General features: G+C 43.7%; 1 pseudogene; it reads right to left on the reverse strand.

The window, feature by feature from the left end:
• Positions 1-4,458: 4,458 nt before the first annotated feature.
• On the reverse strand, positions 4,459-5,303 carry LOC124966195 (vomeronasal type-1 receptor 4-like; annotated as a pseudogene).
• Between the last annotated feature and the right edge of the window lie 1,011 nt (positions 5,304-6,314).

The following is a 6,314-nucleotide window of genomic DNA, read 5'->3' on the forward strand; positions in this document are numbered from 1 at the left end:
ATGGTGCTTTGCTCTGTGCCTGCACAGTGATGTTCTAAATTTCACTATATATGTAAGTGGTCTTGAATGTTCTGGGTCTTAAATGACTGATAACAGAAGTGGAAAAGAGGAGGAAAAAAGAGTTAAAAAACAGAGAGATAGTGGCCCTTTGAATTGCAGAGATGAAAAGGAAGTATAGGTAATGCTTGGGGAGGGTGTGACCTTGGCTGCCTGCCTCTGTGTCAGTGTCCCCAATGCTAACAGGGCAAGCAGCAATGACAGCGCAGGTTCCTAGCTGACACCCAGGGTCCCCATGGCCACCTGATGTCTGCAAGGTGTGGGCAGCTGCTGCAGGAGCCCATGGACATGGCTGATGCCCTGAGGTAGGGTGGGTGGATGCTGCTGTGCCAAATCTAAAAAGGTCTGCAGTTAATTCCAGCTTCCACTCATGCTGGGCCCTGGAGTTTCAAGCCTTCAGTGTTATACAGTCGGTTCCTGGAGAACCATTACATCACACAGCTCTGACAGTGCAGCTGGTGTCTGTGGGGAGACGGAGTCCTGGGGCTTCCTACCCATAGTCTTCCCAGGATCCTGTCACACTGAAGACTTTAGACACCAGGACTAGCCTTGATTGTGTGGCAAGCAGAGTGATAAGACTGAGTGAGTCGCGAGAGGGGGAAAGAGCAGGAGACTGGACATGAATCAGCTCAGAAGGGAGGGGGTGTTAGCCTGGGTGAGGCAGCGACAGGGGAGAACATTTTCAGAAAACATTGAAATTTGTTGTTTGCTCTATAAAAAGACTCAAATCACTACCACTGAATGGAACAAATTAAATATGAGTGGACTGATGATGTCTTGAAAGAAAAAAGAAAAAAGCACATGTCAAAGGTTGATAATAGAAAGGTGTGTTAACCAGAGGAAATAGTACAACCAAAGGGGACACATCAGAGTCCTATTGCTCAACAGGAGCACTGGGCAGCACTCTGAGTTCCAGTTCTGGCAGAGCCCTTCCACTTGCAGGTCAGCAGGAGGTCCCTCACACACACGCAGACCCCATGATAACCCTGGTGGGGCTCCTGAAGCCCAAGAAGCTCCTGGAGCCCCACTGGTGCCACCCTTCTCTCTCCCTACCACAGGCCATTCATAGTAGAATTGGGACATTGTATTTTCATGCATCAAGGAAGTCCAAGAGTGCCGACAGGAAGGAAAGAGGAGTTATTATCGATAGCATGTCGATATTTTCAGGAAACAGGCTGAAGAAGATGCCACCCTGATGGGGCTGTTCTATCCCCTGCAGCATTGGGGAAGGGGCAGGTGCCTATGACAGATGATCCAGGGCTTGGCAGGTGTGTGCTGGCAGGTGTCTGTGGACTAAAGACCACAGTGTCTCACAACCTCAGGGCCACGTGTGGACAGCACCGTCACAGCTGGCATGGAGGCAGAGTTCCTTGGAGGTGGAGGCCCAGCAGTCAGGAGGTGGAGCAAGGCTGGAGTGCAGGTGGAGGGCTGCTCCTCAGGGAGTGCAGAGGCTCACGAGCTGCAGAGGGAGACTCTGTGGAGTGTGGGGTGCCCACTGACCACCAGGATTGCAGACAAAGTGGACTGGGAGGGTCTGTAAAGGTTGCCAGCAGCCTTGGATGCTCAACCAAGGACACCTCACTTCTGACACATGTCGCCTTAGAGCCATTGCTGCAGGGGAAGCAGGTGTGCACATAGCCATGGTGGGCAGACCTGGTGACCCAGGGTTCCCAGATGAGGAGGACCGTCCTATGGCTTCTAGGCATCTGCATCACAGTCTACCCGCCTTCCTCGACAGAGGAGGATGTCCAGGGAAAAACAAACTCCACCTCGTACTTGTCCCCTTAGTGTCTAGTGTTGTTCTAGTGGTAAACCACCTCATATATATATACATAAATATATGTAATATGTCAAGTGCAGGCTTCGGGAAGCTTTTGTGAGTACATAGGTCAGAAAATGTGTTGAATGAAAACACAATGTAGTTACAGATGCTCTGGTAGAAACTGAGACAGAAACTCCATGCCTTACTGAGGGCTAAATGTATTGATATAAGAAATGACTACCACACACACAGATCACATGGTTTGTGTTTCCTCATTCCCTCACAAATATAGAAAACGGGTTTTGGAAATTGTCAGAAGGCTGTTGTTGGAAATATTAAAAACCCTTCAGAGGCATCCCTAATACCAATTCATTGTCCTGGCTTAACTGAGACTAGAAGATTCACCACAGCTTCATTTCATATTTGCCTTCCTGGGTCCAAGACATGCAGGTATTGGTTTTGATTCAAAAGAGGAAAATTGGGAAAGAAAACTCACTAGAGTTGTGATCAATCAAGTATCTGGTATTTCAGCTGGACGGAGCTGAGCACGTGGTGCCCACAGCCAGCACTGGACTCATACTGATAAAGGACCCAGGGTAATGGCTTCAGTAGAAACCTGGTTCTGAATGGTCAGCAAGTCAGTCCTGATTCTGCTGGTGGCCACCATCACAGAGGGGATGGTCACCTTTCTCACTATGCCTTGGCACCCAGGGAGAATATATGTTAGTTGATATTTACTATTTTTTATGAAAAAAATTTTAGTTGAACTTAGTCCATAACACCAAGAAGAGCCATACTATGTAATATGTTTCTGTAAAGTGCATATGAAAAGGTAAATTTTACAACACTTTATTTGTCCTTGGAGAATTCTAAGAGGATTTCATGGTATTTTTGTGTTGTGATCTAAAAAAAAAAGCATTTTACTTTTCTTCATAAAAAATAAAACCAGGAGTACCTAGTGGGGTGAAATTCCTACAAATGTTTGGTAAACTCTTTGGAAATGTATCCTAGAATTACGTAGGCATAAACACATGACCAACAAGGGCACCACTGCATACATCTGCTGCAGAGATACACATTAAGCATCATGACAACATGGTGCAGTGCAGAACCTACCTGCCTGCACTGACCCTGATGCTCCCCCCACTAAGACACTCCCATGTGCTCACCTGTCTCTAGTGCAGGACCAAGTACCTGTGGCTGGGTGCTCTGTCAGGTAAAGGAATTAACTTAGCTCACTCTTCTTCGATGCCAAAGCATGTTGCCATCATCTGCTCAGCCTGGTGAGGCCTCACAGCAGATGGAATCACAGTGGTGGGGCAGGTGCAGGAGAGACCACAGAGCAGGACAGGGAGTGAGAGATGGTGGAGACACCTGCACTTGTTGTGGAACCCCCATTCTCATGGGAGCTGATATATTCTGGGAGAACAGCATTTGTCCCTTCCAGGCTGACTGCCCCAGGACCTCACACCCTTCTCCTTGACTCCACTTCTCAAAGGTTCCAACACCAAATACAACACTCCAGAGATGAAGTTTTCAACTCATAAACATTTATGGAAAATCAAAAATCATACCCGAATCAGAGCATGAGTACATCAAGAGAGGAACGCTAAAATTAGCTATGTGAAATTCCTATAGTTGAATTCTATCACCAGTAACACATGGAAATACAAATTTTAAAATTTAGAGAATTTTCTAAATCAAATATAAAAGAGTACATACAAAAGAGGTGATTGTCATATTCTGGTAACTTTGGGGGATGTTTACGGGAGAGGCAAGTGGACTCATCTTAGAAACCAAGGACACTGCTTTTCCACAAAGCAGCTGAATGCAAGGTGTGTGGTTGATTGGTATAGCTTTGCTGAGTAACACATGCCTGACTTGTCCATAAGAATAGTGTAAATATATATGTATAAATTTACTAGTAACAGAATATGTTATTGCCAGTGTTTTATGTTGTCAATGTAGACAGTGTTTTAAGTAAGATTATACAGTGAAATGTTCACTATGAAAATAACACAACAACCAACAAAGGAAATTCAGTATAACCTGTGTCATAGAGGACATTAGTATATCACTGCTTCCCCTTATGTTCAATGTTAGGTGAAATGTACAGGTCTAATTTCACTGGCTTAAGACAAATCTTGTTTGACAAAGTTCACTTTAGTATTTCCCTCAAGGGACATAGCTGAGACAAAAATAAAAGTAGAAAAATAAAAAATAGAGTCCATCTGTTTTAACAATTTAAGCAGAATATCAGGAAAATATAAAAGAAAGTAGATTTTACACTTAAGTGCTTACCATTGATTAGTATGTTTAAATCAGAAATTTAAATTTCTTACATATAATTTTTCGGAAATATTGCTTGATGACTATAAACATAATCCAAACTGTATGCATGCCCACATGCTCATGTGCACAAACAAACACACATATACATGTGCAAACATATAAATACAAGGTCTATCTGTAAACCACCACTCACAAGTAATATCACTGTACATAACTGTTCTTACAATTTTTTGGTTAAGAATAAAAATAATAATTGTGCAAAAGCATACAATTCACATGTTCCCCAAGACATCACGCATTCTATTATTCTGTATCACGGTAAAGCAGAACTTGGATACACTGGAGTCTCAGCTCATAAGCAGAAGGAAACACCCATCAAGAATAACAACTGTGTTCCACAAGAACCAGACCAGGTTGTTCAAAATACCCACACAAACATGAAAGTTGCAGGAAAGTGTGTAAAAAGAAACAAAGGTGCTCACCAGTAGAAGGATGGTTTTTGTGGCTCTGGACTCAAGGGAGGACCTGGGGGAGCTGGTCTTGTGAACATGCTGCATTCTCTGCTTGTGCCTGTGCAGGATGAGCACCATGGAGCTGCTGACCCAGGGCATGAGCCCCCCACACAGGGCATCAGGTAAGGAGAGCAATGCTACACACAGTGAGTCTGTGGTTGTATCACAATGAACACTAGAACAGAATCCAAAGTCATTTAGGTTGGTGATGGTTTCATTCCTTGTTTGCAATATTGCACACAAAATTTATAAAACTTACAAGGGGGTACACCATCCACCTGAGGAATATGGAGGAGACAAGGTACTGGGGAGCCTTCATTTTGAGCTCTGCCCATCTCAAGTTCCAAGAACTAATCTTAATGGCATGAAAGATGCTCAGGAGGCAGGTGCTGCAAATGGACACACCCCTGCCCACCCTGTGAAGATAGGAAATCAGTTTGCATCCAAAATCACTGAGGAAACCTGTCACTCCAAAAGCTGCCACTGTCTGGGGAACTCCTCTACACAAAAGAGTTAGCAAGTTGGCCACAATCAAGTGCCGAAGAATCAAGTCTGTGACCTTACCCTGCACCCAGTGAAGTAAAGAACCAGGTAATGGAGGAGAAGAGAGGATTTCCCAGAGCTCCAACCACAGTCTGTGACAGGAAGATGATTCCTATAGCCACCTCACAGGCTGCCATCCTGCCAGTTCCTGGCTGTCCAGCCAGAGGTTCCTGCAGGGGAAGAGGAGGCCTGGGCTGCATGTGTCCTGTCAACCCAAACAGCATTGCCCACTCTCTAGAGTTCCCACTGTGAAAACTTACTTATAGTTTTATTTTCACTAACAGATTTTAATAAGGTTTGTATGAATAGTTAAGTCATGAAGTGTGTTTAAATCCCTGCTGTGAGGGCAGCACATGGTGCTTCTTGAACCTTCATGACTTTAGGCAGGTGCTGAGATGACTTTGCATGGTGACCAGGAGAACTTATGCACACAGAGCTTAAGTCTCTGTTTAGATTCATACCTGCTCAGGTGCCAAGGGGGGTCTTGAAACTAGCTGAGTGTTTACAGAGAGGGCATGTGAATCACCAGCCCTCCCTAAAGCGAGTGAGCCGGGTTTTTCTATCAATCCAGCTCACATTATCTGCTTTTCTACATTCCTATTATCTTCTAAACTATTTCTATTTTATAACTTTATTTAAAAAATTCAAATTTATCCCCTTTTATAGAATAAATGATCCCGAATCACCAAAAGCCTTTGGTTAATTTCTAGCGTTATGAAAGAGGATGATTCTGACAAGGTCACCTCCTTCTCATGGCTTTTATGGAGGAGAAGGGTTTTGCAGATCCCCATGTACCATCTCTGCTGACTTGGCCTCATTGATTTCTGGTCTTGCTCTTTCTTCTTGTCTTGGTACTGCTCATATTCATTACAAAGGTACTGATATGCTGGATTTTGTTTTCATTTAGTCACATGCATTTTGAGACTTTCCCTTTAACCCATAAATAATTTAGAATTCTATTGTTTTATAGTCAAGTACCTAAAGATTTTTATTGTTTAATTTCATTTTACTGCATATGAATTTCCAGTTTTGCCAGTACCATTTGTTGAACAGGCTCTTTTCTCCATTGTATGTTTTTGGCTCCTTTGTCTAGTATGAGGTGACTGTATTTATGTGGTTTTGTTTCTGTGTCTTCTATTCTGTACCAT

The sequence above is a fragment of the Sciurus carolinensis genome, chromosome 16, assembly GCF_902686445.1.
Source record: "Sciurus carolinensis chromosome 16, mSciCar1.2, whole genome shotgun sequence".
NCBI classification, from domain to species: Eukaryota; Metazoa; Chordata; class Mammalia; order Rodentia; family Sciuridae; genus Sciurus; species Sciurus carolinensis.